At 38.9% G+C, this 19,546-nt stretch overlaps 1 long non-coding RNA gene across 1 annotated transcript; it reads left to right on the top strand.

Annotated features, from left to right (window-relative positions):
- Positions 1 to 18,556: 18,556 nt before the first annotated feature.
- Positions 18,557 to 19,039, top strand: LOC142396195 (uncharacterized). Its single transcript, XR_012772518.1, has 2 exons — positions 18,557 to 18,718; positions 18,929 to 19,039. It is a non-coding gene; the product is annotated as an uncharacterized LOC142396195 (long non-coding RNA).
- The last annotated feature ends 507 nt before the right edge of the window (positions 19,040 to 19,546 follow it).

Raw genomic sequence — 19,546 nt, 5'->3', positions numbered from 1 at the left:
GTAATTGAGCAGATGATTAGTCTCACAATCAGCAACACAACACCAGCTGTCTGAACAGAAAACTATATAAATACAGAGATCAGAATGGTTAGGACGAGGGAGAAGAGAAAAGAGAGGAGATAGAAATTAAAAAACAACGTTCAGTAAAACATGCTTATGGCCGCAATAGTACCTCACCATTTCCTTTTGCTCCGTTTTACAATTCAAAATAATTTTTCTGGACTCAAACAAACCAGCCCAACACCCCACAAATCACTGGTGTAATTGGAGCTAATTTGTATTAAGGGTGTTAGGGGTATTAGTGAAAGGCTCAGCTTTCACCACTATGTTTTTGTCAACAGGACAGCCTAATGAAGCGTGCTGGGACTGTCACAGAACACTTGTCCCGCTGATTGTGCTTGATTCACCAAATTTTAAACGATACCCGATTCCTCTTTAATAAACAAGTTGGAACACCCATGGAGCAGAAGATGCAGTTAAACATCACATTTTCCTGTTGTTTAGGAAAAGATGATGGTGTAGTTTGGAAGTGCTACTATCAATATCAACAGTTGGATCTGATGAATGCTTTTATGATTGAAATAAAATTTGTGTCAATCTTCTCCTCTAAATTGTAAGTTATTTACTTACCTCTGTAGATCAAGCAAACAAACTGTCTATTGGTGGTTTGAATAGAATCAGCATTCAAATATAAGCATTGAATTCAAATTTACAGAAGAACATTGCAGTTTCATCTAATTTAGATTTTTGTTTATTTGTTTGTTTTGATAAAGACAGCATCTTGACTATTGTGATGCCAAATAGTCAATTATAACAAACACCATTTACATATTTGTCATCAGAAGTCTCTTGCTGCAGTTGAATCGACGTGAATCGTGTGAAAATTAAGTAATGCATTAAAATGGTACATGAAATGTCTTTAAAAGTGGTGTGATTTATTTCAAAATTATAGCAGCAGTTCATCCATCTTTGTCTCATAAAGAAGATGGTGTGGAAAGGAAAAGATTCAGGTGATATATTCTACAATGAACTTAAGATAATAGAATATATATATAATCAGAGACCTACAAAGAGAAGACCAAAAGGGAAGCCTAACTTGGAGCCCTTCAAGCAGGTTTGAACATCTCTTTGTTTAGGGAAAACCAGACAAACATTTAATTTGTTTTCATGTACAGCGACATTCCTGCATTAACCCAAATTAAATCTTAGTCTGAATAAGACACGGCATTTTCTTATTATGGTAGCCCAAATCACATTAGATTTGGAGTAACCAATAATCAATTTAAACCTGAGGTCAAATTCCAGTTGGCTGAAAGTTAGCATTAGCCACGAGGGGCCAACAATAATCAGTTTCATCACAAAGAGGACAAGGCACCAAATAAATAAAGGAATTAATGCATGATAACAATGATCATATAAGTAATAAAAAACTCAAAAGCAAGGGTGAAAAGAAGATAAAAACTGCATGGGACAGCTTTTATTATCTTAACATTTAGTTTTGCTACATCATAAAGTAAGTCTTCATCCTCCTTGACTTCTGTCCTTTCCACAGCAGAGCAAAGTAAAATCAGCAACAACAGCATTAAGTCAACCAAGAGCAGCCTAAACTGCAACTCATATTACTCCACGTTTCTGAGACTAATACCGTGTGGCAGAAAAATGTGATACTATGTTGACGTGGGTGTGCAAAGAACCAACATAGACAGGTTGTAGAACCATGCTTAAGCCTTTAGTGACATTTTGTTGACCTTAATCTCACTATCACTTCCTATTAACCAAGTTTTCATTTTCGCACTTTGTGACACACACGTTTCAAAATCTAATCCTCAAACTCTGGGAAAACTGAAATCAAGTCTTTCAGCTGCACTGCAGAGACTCCTGTGGTTCAATAATCAACCAAAGACAAAATTTCTGAAGATATTCAGATGATTCAGTACAATATTCTGAAACAAGTAAAAGAATATCAGTATTGATTTTTGTGTTGAGCCTGTCAATGCTCAGTCATTCAGCGGACATAAAATCCCAATCCCGAATTCTTTGGAGATTCAGCTTCTCATTGTGACAAAATGGGAACTCGACTGAGGTTGTTAGTGATGTAGAATACGAGGGAGTACACAAGAAAGTATGTTAGTCCAGCAATGACCACATCAGCAGCAGCAAACAGTGGCATCTTCATGGACAAGTCCTGGCATATCTGTCTGGCACTGTGGGAGAATTTAAAGATTTCAGTTTTTGCTGCTGGCCAGGGTTCATTCCAGGCTTTGTACCCTTCTGTCCCTGCAGCTGTTTGGCCAGCACCTTGGTAAAACTGAAAAGGGAAACAACCCTCCCCACGTTCAAATTTAAAGAGTGGAAGCAGGCCTGATGCTGCATCTCTACATCCTGAGCAATGCACCTCTTAACAGAGACTGGCTTGCTGTGAATTGAAAATGTTTGACGTGAGTTTGTGCAGCATAGGAACTAGTAATTCTCTGCAACAACTAGGCTCTCTTCCCTCAGTCCATAGCACATTTTCCTGCTAGCAATATCAGACAGTTCTTTGCAAATCCACTTGGTGGATTGAGAACCTCTTTACATTCCTCCCCACTTCACTCCACCTCACCCATACTCAAGACCTGGGATTGAGAAAATTTTGACGTAGTCCTTTGGTTGCCTAGAACATTTTATGTATGGGCAGTATATGAATTGAACAAAGTAGGATTTCAATTAATTTGATTCTATTGTGTAATATTTGGGCCCTATGATGGACTGGTGACCCATCCAGGGTGTACCCTGCCACTCATCCAGTGGCAGCTCAAACTCTGCCCCTGTGAATTAGATTAAACTATTATAGAAAAATGGAAAAAAATCAAATGTATAATATTTGGATTGAATTGGATTGTGTGGTAAGTAAGATTATAAGTGCAAGATGACTTTTGTTGTGAATTGGAACTACAGTATATGAATAAAATGGAAATGAATAGTGACCTAAATGTTACTGGATGTGTTTTCATGATAACCTGAAAATGTAGAAGCTTTCCTCAATTAAATGGTGTATCTTAAAGCTTAATTACAATGTTTTTTTCCCAAACCCTAACTCGGTCATTTTATTGCCTACCTTAACCAACAAGTTGTAGTGCCTAAACCCAACCCAATAGTGCTGAAATCTAAGAAAATAGCAATTCAAAGAAAACAAAACCATGTATGAAATGGAGGAAGTTAAGAGTGATTCCGGTAACTTTACTCCTGATTTGGAAAAGTACATGACAGGTTTGGTTATCTGGATGGGAAAACAACCCAACATCATTTACCTCTTCAAACCATCAGAACTCCTGACTGTGTATCTTATTGGAGAAAACTGAATACACTCTGCAATTTCTTGAGCATGGTTTTACTTTTATCACTTCAGGATGTTTAGTGAAAACCTTTTCCAAAAACAGGCGTTTGACAGTGTTTCAACATAGGTGGCGTTCATACGTGTGGTCCCATATGGCACAAGGGAGGGAATATTTCCACAGGTTCATGAACCTCAGAATAGCATGCATAAAGCCTGTTGGAGCTCCAGCAGCCTTGGGAAGTTTGTAAAATCAAAAATCAATACACCGTTACACCACAGGAAAAGCTCAACATTTTGGCTGTTTACAATGTACAGCAAGAACATCCACCCACAACGGAGGCCAGCCACATTCCACTGCTTGCCCACACACAGAGCAGCCAGGATATATCACATTTTTCCTTTTTAGCCTTCCAAATTTCGACGTAAAAGAACCAAACATGAGCGGAAAAACTACAAATAAAATACCTGCTTAAGACACCACAAGGTAACGAAGGTCTGAGACCAAACACTACCACCCAAAGAATGAGATTGTAATAAAATACTAACAATAACTTCAAAAGAAGAGGACAAAGCTTAGTTTTTTTGGTTATCAAAAGTAAACTATTATCAAAAACACTCAGTTGCCAAATGTTAATCCACTCAACATAAGAGATTCTTCCATCAGAGGTGGAGACCCTCCATTCATAAAGGCTAGAGTGGCTGCAGCAGCAGTGGGTTGTTTCTTTCAGCTCCACTCTGGGTAATGTGCCAGTAACCACAGAGGCCAGTACATAGCTGTCATTCCTCTGCTCACTGAAAGCACATTTAGCAACCAACACCTGTTTCCCCTGCTCAGTCTCTACTGTAGGCTGCTCCACTACGGCTCTGCCTACATCTAGAGGAGCAGAGATTCAGCTCATTTGACATTTTTAACCTGCCAGTACTGTGCAGCTCAGGAATTGCTAAGGAGTGACACTAACAGTCACTGTATAACAAAATAATATGACACTTTCAGAGGGAAGGGAGACATGGTGGATGTGGAATGGCTTGGACCTGCTGAAGATTCCTAGTTTATTTTATCCTTTGGTGTAGATGTTTACATATTGTTTTGTATGAATCACCCACTATAAAAAAAATTAGATAAACTGAAAAGTGATGAACTCATAGCACATTTTTAGCATTTTTGGCTGAAGGAATGGAAACAGCAACAACACACTGATGAACTCTCCCAAGTAGCACAGCAAATGAAGCAAACAAATTGTCTGCTTCCCCATCAAAATTGCCAAAAATTGTATACATTGGTGTATTGGAATTCTCCCCTTAAACCGATGAGGTTAGAGCAGGAGTTAGCTTGGAATTCTGTGCACTTACTGTAAGCAAGATGAAGACTTACCAAATTGGGGGCTTATTTTTTTTGGTCCACTATTTATGGACCATCTGTTTCACAAAAGAGAGCAAAAACTCTCACTTTGTTCCCTTGCTTTGTTATGACTACATTTGGTTTTCATAGAGAGTATGATGTATAGCTTGTCTGCCACTTTACTGATTAGTTCCATCTGCAGTTTATTGGTACAGTTAGTCTCTCCATTGATTAAACTACCTAAATGTAATCATATTTCATGAAGATTTTTTGAAAACAGTTGTCTCTCTTTAAGCATTTCATCAAAAGCAATGATTTTACTTTGGTAATAACAAGGCATGGAAATAAAGTCACACACTAAATAGTAACTAAATAGATCACATGTATCAAAACTGTCCTGGCAACAAATTTGAATAAAGCAGATTCATTTGATTATGTCTTATAGTCTATGATCTGTGTATTCTACACAGAATATGAAGTTATAACATACTATTAACATATTGTAATAGATTCAGCAAGGTAGTACGCATTCATTATTACTTCTTAAATTAAGACTTTTTGTGTCTAATCTTTGGAAAAGATGCAGAAAACACAGTTACTCAGCACTGAGGAAATCCTTGCTCAGCCACCTGCTTGTCAATCATCCCAGCCTCTGTTATGTGACCCCACCTGCTGCTACTGTCCCATGCTCCCCATAAAGATCATACCACGCATACCAGAGCCACAGAAAGGCATTCCTGGTCCATTGACCCAGATCATTTATTTACTTCATTGCTCTCACAGGAACTAGGTTTTCACTGATGACTGAAACAAGAGGCTGGTGGTTTCCTTAGTGGACTGCAGAGTCACAAGCTGTGCAGCATTACAAAAATGACGTAAGATAAGATAAAAGTGAGGAAACACGTTTATAATTTTTAGCATTTCCTTGGAGTCAGTCTGTATTTTATGTTTGGGTTGATAGTGCGACAGTTTCCCCATTGATTTTAGTTTTTGTGAAAGGTATTCACATTTAATTGGGAACTAAGTGAAAAGCTTATTAACCAATTATTTGCTCATTTAATCAGGTTACCTGTGAAGTCAGCAACCTTTCTTTTTAAAGAGACATGAAATGAACAGCAGACTTTGTCAGAAACCCTCTTCCCACTTTTTTCTGATGTTGGATTGTAGATGTCTGTTTCACCCTTCAAACAGAACAAGACCACTTCAAGCATACAGTTTAAACAATATATATTCCTACGCTGTGTTATTTATCATTCAAACTAAATTATGTCTAGTGTGCCCAGTATTTATATTCTGCTTTGTGCCAGCACTTTGTTTGCTTCTCTTCCACAGCCATATTCCCAGTTTTTATGTTGCTTTTGTGACATGGTGAAAGAAAACTGGAATTTAGACGAAAAAGCAGCCCGTTAAGAGGAGAGCCTTTGATTGCACACCACAAGGACAATACTGTGAAACATCACCATTTGAAACTTTGTTTTATACTGTGTGAGAAAATGGATGTGAGGTATAAGTGCGTGTGCAAAGTGTGAACAGATGAACACCTCAATTTCAACCTGCTCTGACAAATATTCAGTAACATTCTGAGAATTTCAATAACCAATTGCTGTTTGAAAAGTATTACTTTTAATGAGTTGGTTGTCGCGATTTTAGCTTTTTACCAGTGATAATACTGTCAGAACTCTAAGAAGACAAAACAATCAGTGTAATGTATTTATTGTGCAATCCATTGTTTTCGAGCTCCATCTTTCTAACGAATATACCAATAATGGAGGATTAAAATGGGGTTTCTACTTACAACAGTAATATTCAAATTTTTGGTAGGTCTCCAAATAACAAACTATTGTTCTTTTTGTTTACCTTACAAAGTTCATTTCTTTGAATGGATGATGTAAGTAGCTGAAATCACTCGCGCTAAAGACGTAAAGATCATCATAGACCCACACTGTTTGCATTGCATGCCTGACTAGCTGTGCGTGTGTGCCTGTGTGTGTGATCATGTCAGTAGACAGTGTAATCTGAGGGATAACATGGTGCTTATCCAACTGATCCCTCACCTCCCCGGGTTCTGACAGGTTGACACCCATCATTCTTCACATTAACTTTGCCTAATTGGCAGGTAATTCTCTTCCCCCCTGCTGAGCCTCTACTGTTTCTGTTTTGTCCCTCTGCACTACTACTACCCCTACTGTCTGGGTCTCAATTCACCAGTGTGACCAGGCACCCTGCAGACAAAGAATCGCTCAGCAGGGGCTCTTGTCGGGGCTCAGAGACCCAGCGTGCCCTGTCACTGTAAGATGGGGAAGTGAAGTTTGGAGCTTCCTCTGTCATAGTGACCCCCATGCTGGGATGATCTCCAAGTGGCTGACAGGAGTGCCGGCCCCAAATAGCTTCAACCTGTCAGCATCAGCAGTCCAGCCACCCCTTTCAGCACACACCTTCCAAACTAAATGAGATGAATTCACTGTATATTTTATTGAGAAATAGTTGTTTTTCCTCTTATTTTGCCACAAGTTAAAGAGCAAATACCAATGGGAAATTAGGCTAAAATGGAAGCAATGGAAGAATGTTTCTTTATATTTGTTCATGTCCTCAGGAAAATAATGAGAGTGATATTTTACAGAAAGATAAAATCATCAAAATTTGAAAAAGGAATGGCATGACAATAAAGCAAATTTTAGTATGACTTAGGCCGATTATCAGAGATGGCTTTTGTCATTTTTGATGTCATACAGCACTTACAAATGTGCTCTACTAATGACACAATTGAAACTGAAAGGGTTAAATGGTTTTATTTATTGTATTACAGTGATTTAATTGCTTTTTCTTAAACTGAGAATATGTATATATAAAAAAAAAATAATAAAGGATGCAGGATATGTTGACCAACAAAAGCCAAATTAATGCAATGCCTTTCTCTTTTTGATATTAAACACATGTAATTGTCCTTCTCACTTCCATTCTGCATACTTAAAACATCCCAAATCATTAACATTTGAAGCTTGCTCTCAATCTATTTTCTTCTTCACAATATCAAACATACAAACAGTCACATTCCAGCTGTACTGTAGCTCTCATTCCTCCCTGACATTGATTGACAGGTGTTTGCAGAGCCACTGGAAAGTCAGACATGGGACATATGGGAGTCCCACCCTCCTGTCATGTCCACCTTCCCATGAGTCCTTTGTGGCTGAGGCGGAGGTGGCAGGAGCAGTCAGGAGCTTGTCAGAGCAACAGGAAGAGGCTAACACACTATCATAGATACACCCAGTCAGCTTCCTTCTCTCTTAGAGGAACAACGTGAAAACACTCTCACTGTCAGCCCCCCTGTGAGTGTGCCAGCTGACATTAACTTCCCTGACTTTCAGTGTGTCAGGCAGCTTCTCGTTGTTCCCATCCCCACACAGGTGACTCTCACTTTGGGCTCCATGCTGGTAAAGCCAGCTTCTCCACAAGGGGCATCCATCCTATTAACACAAATGCCCAGAGAAGCAGAAGTCAAGGAAAGAACATTTCTGTACACATAAGTTTAAATCTAAAATAAATCAAACTATTGTGTATGTATGCATGTTTATGGGATGGTTGTACAGTTTTTAAGTGTGCATGCGTTCCCAAACATGTTTTTTGTTGTTGATGTCTTCTATGAAATGCAGAGTTCAAATAATGTTCAAGTGTTTGCATATTTTCTTTACAGATTTATAAATATTTTTTAAAAACAGTAAAGTGCAGGTCTATATTATAGGCTTTTAATATGTGTGTGTTTGGTGGGGAGCAGCATGTGTGGAATGTGTGTGTGATATAAAAGCTCTCTCCTCGTGACACAATGGTGTCTTTGACAGGCGGGAGAAGGGAAGGCTTTGTTTGGTGACACCACACAGTGTTGTGAATGCCCGACATAGCTGCCATTCCTCTCTCTGTGTCGTCCGCCAGGCCACTGGCTTATCAGGGATTCCTCTGCTCTCTATCTGCCCACGCATATCCCTCGTGTGTGTGCAATGCCTGCATGTGTTACTGAGGGAAAGAGTTTGTGATGCAGAGTAGCTAACACCAAGTAAAATGCTAATGGCCTATGGAGGAGAACAGATCCTCTGTTAGGCTGCATATCCCGCCACATGTGGACCAATTTGGCTGCCAGGCTTTTAAACAATCTCAAGTAGATGGCGAACTTGGATGTAATTAGATAAGAACAGAACAACAAAAATTCAACAAAACAAATTTTACATGGACATAATCATAATTGTGATTACAAGTTTAAGAATTAAAAATTACAATGCAGATCACATTAAGTATTGGAGGGCTCATTTTCCGGACAGGTGATCAAATATTATCAACATTGTAAATCTTAATGGACACATGTAAGCGTGTTGCACCGGCCACGCAGGCAGACATTTTCAAAAATGCCAAGACCCAAAGTTTTCTGCTCAAAACATCAACATGCCTTCTCCAGTTTGCCTTTTCTCAAAGTATATCCTGCTGCTGTTTCTTCCAGTCTTGTAGTTGTACAGCTTGAATCCACTACACAGGCCGACATTCGCTCCCGACATGCACCAGTGAGCCTATAACACATATAACCCTGAAACCAGCTCATCAGTAGTCTTTTCACAGCACACTTTTGGCTGGAAATGTAGCACATTGCAACAAATACTTGTGATATGTCTAGCACAAAAACATGGATTTTAGTTAAAAGCATTGGTGAATAGTACGATTAGTCTTAGAAAAATCTTTTAAACTCCCTGACTACTGCAATACATTTTTACTTCCAGTTAGTAGGAATTTAGATTGCTCCAAACATCATAGCTTTCTGTTCCATGGGGAGAGAAAATGCAAGAAACACAAGCTAGACGAGAAATCACCAGCCAAGCCATAAATAGCCCACCATTCTTCATATTATCATGAACAATGTGGAATAATAACTAATAACTCATATGGGGACACTTGACATGAATATACTCATGGAGCAACCTTATTGGCAGACATGAAGAACAAATCTGAACATCTCCATGGAACAACTAATTGTTCCACAGTATGAGCAGAGATCCTTATTAGAACACGGTGATGAGATCTTCTCTTTACTCATAGAACCGGGCTACATATCTGATCTTTTGGGACAGCATGCCTGCTATTACCAGACTTGTTTGAGTTGAAGGACACATTGCGCTCTTAGGCAGCTGTGGCTTCTTCTTTCTTTCTCAAATCAATAACTGAGTAAAATACATGAAAACTAATCCAGGAAAATTTGTTTCAAGCAGTGACTGGAGAAACTGTACTGATTGAGCGGGCCTTAAATCAAGCCAGTTGTTTCAGAGCCCATACTTTCTTTCCTTATTTTCCATCCTCTAATCCTCCTCTCTCATCCTTCTGTTTATCTCACAGCTAGCCTGTGAACTAGCATGTTGCTGAAAAGCTCAACCTACTCTCTGGCCTCAGTAATCATACAGGTCCCTCCAGTTCTCACGCTAACATAGTAGTTGTCAAGATCCCCGAAGCCCAACTGGAGAATGGTACCCACATGTGTAAAAATTAGGAATTCTGTTCACGTGAACTTGTGGACACACACACACACATACACACACATGTACAGTTCTTACATACAGCTGTTTCTGTGCGTTCTCAATGCCAGAGTGTGTTTTTAGGTTTGAGGTATAAACAAGCTTTGATGGGCCTCACAGAAGTTTGGCAGCAGCACCACACTTTGAAGGAGGAGTAGACCAGTTCGCTTTGTATTGTCGCCCTAAATTATGATCTTCTTTTTTTTTTAATCTTATTTGCAATTACTGTTTTATACTGATTATACCAACAAGTCTACTTTTTTCCGACTGGTTCAGTAAGGTATAGAAGAACTACACTATGTCCCAAAACTGGGGTTACAACCATTGGATATCAAGCTCCATCACTGTTTTAGTGCAAGCCAAATGTGGCATGTAAAAAGAGAATTAGGGTAAACACTACCCTACTTTGTACCTCTAGCTCTAATTTGATACAACACAACTTCAAAAAAGTTGGGGCGCTGTTTAAAATGTAAATAAAAATCTGAAGACAATGATTTACAGATATCATAAATCAATATTTCATTCACAATAGAACAAATGAAAAGTATTTGCTAATCTAGAATCTGTTGGCAGCAACATTTAAAAAAAGTTGTATATTGCGTGTTGCTAACGACCCAAGTAACAACAGTGAGGCCACTCATGTTCTGTGGTTAGGATAAGGGCAAAGTCTTAATTGGCCCTACTGCAGGAATAACATGCACTTAGATATCATCCATCTGCACTGAGCTTTTTATCTCTATTTTTCACTCCTCTGTAATTTCATACATGAGTTACCTGACAGGCTCTTCAGTTTTGAATTTTGACCTCAGATTATATCAGTTCAGATCACATTGATGTGACTATATGCATTAGCTTTCAGAAACTGTAGAATGCAGTCAAATGTATTGTATCACTTATAACATGCCCTGGAGTAGTCTATATAATCTGGAGATTGTCCATCTTCTTACTTGACTCAAGTCACAGCATCAGTGATTTTTACGAGAGCTCACAAAACCTTCAAACTGCAAACGTCTCTCTAGCATCTGTTTAATTGAGATATTTGCTATTAACATGTATTGTTTCATCTGATGTTAAAACACTGATAAACTTTGGTCAAGCTCTATCATCAGCGGTTGCCGGTATTTTTCCTCAGATGTGGGAGGTTGACTTAATCTTGTCAATTTCCCAACACTATGCCTTTAGGGAACAATTAGGTTGAAGTTTTTGTTGTAGCTTACTTCATCACTTGCCTCCACAGCTCCTCCCTTTGAGACGAAAGAAATACACACATACACACTCTCACACACGCATGATATGAACATATATGGTCCATTAACTCTTCCAGCCTCCCAGGAGTTTCCTGACGTTCAGTTGCAGCCATTCCATGAGACTCATCAGCGCTGCTGTGGGAATATTATTAGGAAAAAAAGAATTAGCCTTTTCCTCTGCTTCTTTCTCTCTATTTCACACACACAGATACTGGATCTCGGCTTAGATGAAAGTATTTACTTTCATTTATGCAGTGCCTGTTTTTTTCTGTTTGCCTGTAGCCACGTGTTGTTGTTTTCAGTATGATCTACTGTACTGTATGAGTGCCCAAGTGGGTGTGTGCATATCTTGTAAAGCCAAACAGGAATGTTTCTGTAAGGTGTGTTTGGAAGCACGCCCCATCAATGCTTGTGCATGCATGTGTGAGTGTGTTACATATTGGCAGACTTGCTGCTCCCACGTCCCTGAGAATGAGGCCAATCAGATTGGACAGACAGTTTATTTCCAAATACTAGCGTCTGGCCTGCTGCCTCACACACATTCCATTACTTCCAGACAGACTTTTAGAAGCAGGAATTAAAAGGCACTGGAGTTGTTAAAACATGACATTCCCAAAAAAGGGCTGCTGGGCCCTGAGACTACCCAGAAGCATCCCACATGACTCAACACTGCAGGAATTACAGCACCGCCAGGGTCACTGATGAAGGCCGTTGCATAGATATAGTCCCTCCCCAGTAATTTGCTTCTTTCCCCTCTCTATTTCTGTCGTTCTGTTTCTGTTTTATGATGCTCTCATATCTATCATCAGTTGCCACATAGGTGCCCTGTTCCCATGCTAAATTCAGACAGGAAGGAGAAAGGTAATTGAAATTTGACACCGGATTAGACTTGTTTGGTATCAATCCATTACTATTTGGCTAAGAGGGCTTGATGGCATTTACTGCGAAGCACAATGTAGATTAAACCACCACAGGCAATTTCTGTGACAACTGCAGGGTTGCAGCTTTAATATAATGCCCGACCAAAGAGACAGGAAATAGGTGTGTTAAATTGCCTTGACATCTGCAAAAAACAGGTTGTCAAACTCAATGTTCTCAGTTCATTTCTATCCCAAATATGAAACTTTATATCCTGCAAAGAGATTAAAAAGAAACTGTAGAATGTAAGCGTGTTTGAAAGGGACGTATCTTTCAGGCTGAAATGTTTTTGGAATTTATACCAAAGTCTAAGTAGATGAATCACAACAGCACCAGTTTTTGAAGTCCATCCATCCATCCATCCATTTTCCATACCCGCTGAATTCGTCGGTCGGGTCACAGGGGGGCTGGGGCCTATACCAGCAGTCATCAGGCAAGAGGCGGGGTACACCCTGGACAGGTCGCCAATCTATCACAGGGCCATAAAGAGACAAACCAGACAAACAAACTCCTAGGGACAATTTTAGAGACACCAATTAACCTAACATGCATGTTTTTGGACAGTGGGAGGAAGCCAGAGTACCCAGAGAGAACACACACATACACGGGAGAAAATGCAAAATCCACACAGAAAGGCCCCGGTGGGGAGCTGAACCTGGAACCTTCTGGCTGTTAGGTAACAGTGCTAACCACCACACCACCGGCCAGCAGTTTTTGAAGTTTTAAATATATTTGAAATATATCACACATGAGGTCAACTGAATGAACAAATATTCCGAACCAACTATGCCAAAAGCATAGCCTAATTTTAATCTTACAATATTTTCACAGGTGTACAGCTTACATTATATGATAAACTTGGTTTTTACCACAAATATGGAAGCAAACATATTAACACTGTAGCTATTTTCGAATATGGGTTCCTTCTTATTGGCAGAAAAAAAATCCATGTTAATGTGGCTTTGTTAATCTTTAGTAATTCATGCATACCAATAAGAGGTGGACCCTCGGCCGGATTAATGTGTGCTTACATGACAGCATCACGGAATCAGCTTAAAAAAAGATACTGCTACAACATAAGTTGCATTTACAACATGTACAATGCAAGCTTTATATTTATTTAGAAGAAAAGATGCAAGATGTCCGTAATATATCGGTCCTTTAATGCCCAAAAGCTGTCTACAGTGAGGAAAAGCCACACCAAATACTCTTGTTTTGGCTCTTTTGTCATTTTGTATCTTCTTGTTGAACACCATGTTTTTTCGCCACGAGCTTCCACTGTGTAATTTCTCTGCTTTTTACAAACTTCCGCTCTTTTATACTCTGTTTGTCGCATGTTTATTTGTGTGCCACTTCCAGTTATGGCAACCACTTCCTCTTATTTTTCTTCTTCTGTTAGATCCAGTGGAGACTACGTAAAATCGTGACTTATTTTCCATCTCAGTGTCTCAGCTGAATGATATATAGTTGATTTTCAGAATGTGTACTGTAGGTAGATCGTATTCCAAATCTGTTGATATCTGTTTAATCTTTGATTTTTCTTTTCTACAAAGAGTGCCCATGGTAGTAGACAAATTATTCAGCATAAAAGCCCTCATTTTTCTGAAATCAGTGACACATATCTTTTATATCTGGCCTTGAAAAACCCTGCTGCTCATATACTCAGACACATACACACACACACACACACACTGGAAGAACATTGTGTGTGTTGTGAGTGGGAGTTGAGGTCAAACTTCACTATCATGGCTTGTGTCGATGTATTCAGCTCCTTAAGTGGCTGACTATCTGTTCAACAGTGGGTCAATTCATTCTGCCAGCAAAAAAGGCCACTTGCGTTAAAAAAGAGGGGCTTTGACGCAACCGAAAGAGACCATTTCAAAGTTTTAAAGGGGTCGATCACCTTACAGTGACGTCCGTTATCGCCTTGCACAGTTCATACATCACTTTGGACGACGTATTTCTTTTCGAAATATCATAATTTAAAAAACAATTTTTTAAAAATTGAATGACACTGGGTGACTGTGCTCGGACCACAGGTACAGAAATACACATTTTTGTCGCATGCAATGCTGATAAACAGAAGAAGAAACATTCACACATTTGCAAAAGAATGCAGAAAGATTTCCTTTGCCACTAAATACAGATCACAAATTAGTGTCATTATTCTATTACTAAAGTTACAAAATGAACACCCCATTTTATCTCTTGATCTGATCTGCAGTGTGTCTATTACAAATTACATTAAAAACAGTCCTCTGAGGGTTCCTTTTTATGTACGCTTTTAGGCTAATCATAGGATCAGCCTTGATGAGCAGCTGAATTCACAAATAGACTTTGCATAAAAATGTGACTCTGTATTATAATCTAGAAAAGGCAATATCATGAGACCAAGAAGATAAGGTAGAAAGAGAAGGAAAAGTTAAACCACCTGCTTTTCCACAGCACCAAGTTGAAGAGTAGTACCATGAGAATAATAATACTTCCTTAACGCTCTACCACACTTAATCCAGTAATACTCTCACCTACTTTATTATAATAACTAAATCCCATTTATATTTCAACACCATAATAATTAGAATAATCTAAAAGTCTGAATTTACTATGAATCCATTGAATAATTAAAACATTTTCATACATTTCCATTACCAAAAAAGTGGATTTCAAAGGACTTTCCCTGAAATGCATCAGCTTTTCTTCTGTTCCTCCCGGATTCCCAGAGCACCAAAGGCCTTTTAGAGTGCAAAGAGGTAAACATTAAAATATTCATGTATCAATTAAATCTGAAGAAATTACACTAATAAATATAACCTGACAAAGCTATTACAGTCTCTTAAACAGTAGGAGCTATTATGAGGATAAATCCTTTAGGGCTATGGTGGTAATGCAGATAATGTGAGTTTGACTGATGTAAATCCAGAGAGATCAGGAGAACTATGGGGAATGTATTGCTTTAGTGTCAGTTTAATGCACAAATACAGGATATACATCTTTAACCTTTTTTAGATTATTTTTTAAAGCGGTCTTGCTTTGGCGAGTTTCTTTTTTTTGTCCCAATGCTCCTTTATTAAACCTTTTAAGACCTTTAATTATCTTTTAAAATGTTGTTTCAGTGTTTTCTAGTTCTTTGAGGACTCCATTGCATTTGAGTGGCTTTCCAAGTTTCAGACAGAAATATTTCAATACATGGTCGCATGAAAGCAGGATTATAATTGTGTTGAGATATCACAGGTAAAGCAATTTAAAATCCTTTAGTAAAAGGAACTGTGTCAACTCACCCTAATTTCTAAGAAAAGAACCTTGTTTGGAACTAGACTTGGCATGGGAGTTTGCTTGCTTGGTTGCTTGCTTGGTCAGATAACGACCTAAGAGACAGAAAGAGTAAACCTCAATGAGAACACTCTGGGCCAGGTGCAGTCATTGGGTTCAGGTGCAATGTAAACTAAGGAGCAAAATAAGGCAGGAACCCAAATATATTATCAGAGATCTCATGTTATGAACATTGAAGTAACGTGTGTGGTGAAATAGAAATGCTGTCACAAGTCATGTCATGCCATACTTGGATTAGCTTCTATTCAATGTTTTTAGGCAAGACCAAATGCAAGACAAAATCCAAAGCATGTTGGATAATGTGAAGATGTTTTGACAGAGCAGTCCAGCTTTCAGTATTCCATCTCATTACTGACCCAATGAACTGTGAGCATAGGTGATTATTTGAGAGATTAAACAAGAGGCTTATTCCTAATTCATAATGTTATTCATCAAAAGACTGGATTTTTCCTATATGCATCAATCTAACTCCTGGGTTAGGCTTCACATTTTTACTGGCGGAAGGTTCAAAAATATATTTTTTAATATGGAAGCACTCATAAAACTGCTTTGTATGCCGAGGGACGCTGTATCAGAGGCGCTGTAATTGCACTGGGTCCACCCCCTGAACTACAGATCCGTCTTTACAGCTTGCATTAGCATACATAATACTACTCTGTGGACTTAAAGAGTCATGGCAATTGAAAAGCAATCATTTTCACAGCAGAGCACTGCCATTGCCACTTTAATTGAGAGCAAGACCACTTGAGTGTGTGTGCACAGCCTTGTATCATGAGACGGGAGATAATTGGTTGCGCAATACAACATAGCAGTATGTTGTTAATTCAATGATTGGGGCTGATTACTATTGTCTAGTTGTATCCCATGGGTGGGCACAAGTGTTTGTGCTGTTTGTCAGGAAAACAGGAGGTGCAGGCGGTAACTGCTGGGCCCCTCCTTTTCAACTGTATCTATTAGCAATATGTCACACACACACATTAACACACACGTACAGTACACAGACAGAGCACAGACAAAATTGCAAAGCAACCGTCATTTGCAAAAACAAAGGCCTTGAGGGTCCATAAACTATGCAACAATAAAGAGTAGACTTGCACTTCATATAAATACCCCACTGTTAAGTGACTATCAGACCCAATTATATTGTCTTGCATAAACTGCTTTTTGTCAAATTACAGCGTAATAAAACAGACACATGGCTGCATTCTAGATGCCAAAGATACAATCTTCACTTTCAACATCAGTATTGACGGTTTCTGTCTCTAAATGCTATTTCATGTACAATTTATCAGTATACGAACATAATTGAGCCTCAGACCTGATCAGCTTGAACCAGACAATACCTAATGCACACACCACTGATGCACCAAACACTGACTACCTACTAACTCACCAAATGAATGGCTCTGATTGAGGAACTTTTATGACAAATTACTTTAACGGAGCAATAATTTCCACACAAAGTGGACAAAGCAAAGAGTGCTCTAATGAAGATCTGTGTTATTATACTTGTTGGATAATTTCTCTCAGTGTCAAGCAAAAGCCTGCAGGGACAAAATGATTGAGTCTTGAGAATGTGTATTAATGGCAGTGGCTGCTAATTAGCCAAACGGAGAAAGGGGGCATTAATCTAAAATGCTAGCTGCAGACTATTCAAGTATAGAGCAAACTTGGCACTGCCTACCAAACCTAATGGCTAAATGCTAAATTGTGGGTTAGAGGGAGGCTTGGGGTGCCCCCTAGGTCAATCTGTTGATATATTCCACAAAGACTCACTCTAATTTGTTTATTTGAGCCATTATGTGCCTTGTAACCCTAACCCATTTCTCAGACTGTTGTAATTCTATTTAAATTTCATTGATGCTAAATTCATTTCAGCGTTAGGCCTATTATTCAATTAGGATTACAATTGGTGGTGGAATTCAGTTCTTACTTCTGATATAGAAATATTCAAACACAGTGAAGTATTTTAAAAAATGTAGATCAGTCTTTTTCTTTTAGACTGAGGTATAGGCAGCACGCTTCACTGCTTTAACTGGGCTAAAGAAGGTGGTGAAGTTGTTGTTACAAAGCCAAACTGAAAAAGAAAAAAAAACACATTGCGAGCCTTGGGGCTCTTGTTATCTTTGATTAAACACTGCCGTCAACTGGTAGGTTGTTGTAACTACATTGCAGCTCTGAGTGAAATTGATATTCGGTCTCAAGACGCCCAAAGCCAAATTTGATTAAACTTGCTCATTTTATAAAAGCTTTTATACCAAACATCATGTCTGTTTTCAAATGGGATCTACGTCTAAATTAAAAATCTCACAAAATAAGAGGGAACTCAAAGTAATTTCATTGAGTGTCGTCATGGCGATAAAACAGGGATTAAAGGGAATAAAAATTAAAAAAATAAATAAAGTGTGTGATGTAACAGTCTCTCAAATAATATATAAATATGATGTTTGAATGTAATACAATGTGTTTAAGCCTGCTGAATAACAGAAGTGAACACACGTTTATTGATTACCGGTAATTCATCAATAGCCTACCAGAGAAACGCTTTTCTCAGTTTTGAACTGGATTGGCAGGCACTAATTTACCGCTAGGGGGCGCCACTGTCGGGGAGGGAAAAGCACATGGTTATCAATGCGCCAAGTTTGAATTGTGTGTTTGTGTTTTGCTTGTACAGTCAACGAACACACCTAGTTGGATACAGGTCCTCGCTTTTATTCACAGTACAACCGGAAGTGCAATTATTACAATTAAAAATAATGTGGCTCGTATGAGTCGTTTCCTTTAGCTCCTCCACAGACAGCGTCAGGGCTCCATAAAGACTAGAGCTCTAATTTGAAAAACATTACCGGAAGTTGAAGTGACATGACAGCGCTAGCAACTAAAAGTGTAAAGAATCAAACTGGAACATTTTTTTGTAGACTTTAGCATTATTAACAGTGGTCGGAACCAGTAGCTGATGGATACCGACGTACCTGACACGGCGGAGAAGCTTACGCAGAAGTACTTAGGGAAGAGGAGACAGGTTTGAGTCTAACCGCCGCTAAAGTTAGCGTTAGTGCAGGGAAACAAACTGGTTTGTAAAATTTCGCAAACATGCAAGTCAGTTTTGGTTCAAACGTGTGATAGCCACTGCTAAAGCTACGCTTACCGACCGTGTTTTGTGAATTTGATGCTTGTCAAATGATCCTGAATTGTAGACCAGCTTCGCCTTTTCTGTATTCCCTTCCTTTAGGTGCCACCTTCAGAGGACAGTTGCTCAGGACTCTCTGGTGGTAAGAGTCCTTGCTCTCGGACCACCATGCTGGAAGATTAGTAAAGCAATCTCACAAAAAAAAATAAAAAATGCAACTTGTGACACAATATTCAACACTTAACGATTAACATCCAGTCAGAGTTGCGGAGGCTGGAGGTGTACCGACCTCAGAATTGTCACTAAAGTTAAAATATATCTTGCACTTGCAGGTGCAAGTAAAATGGATCCACATTCTCACCTTGACTACCTCAGAGCTGTGCAACCAAGTAATAATTATTGGTATTATTTAGGAGGGGGAAAAAAAAAAAAACACTTAATGTTATTCTGTTTATTTTTGTAGATGCTATACAAAGGTTGGTTTTGGCCCACAGGTCCAAACAGCCAAGCTATGCTTTACATGAGCTGTTCAGAGCAGTTACGGAGCACCCTGATCAGTAAGTGACCGATCTGACTGGTTCTATCTACTGCTTACTATAACTGAGTATAATTTCAGCATGTTTGCCATGAGTTTTATTTCTTAATCAAAGATATTGCTGTCTTATGTTACGTTTGGCAGGGATCATAGTCTGCATGACAGTAGTGAGGACCTGAGTGCCA

Source organism: Odontesthes bonariensis, chromosome 12, assembly GCF_027942865.1.
Source record: "Odontesthes bonariensis isolate fOdoBon6 chromosome 12, fOdoBon6.hap1, whole genome shotgun sequence".
NCBI classification, from domain to species: domain Eukaryota; kingdom Metazoa; phylum Chordata; class Actinopteri; order Atheriniformes; family Atherinopsidae; genus Odontesthes; species Odontesthes bonariensis.
Note: the sequence above shows the minus strand (reverse complement) of the source record. Positions and strands in the feature narration are given on the sequence as shown.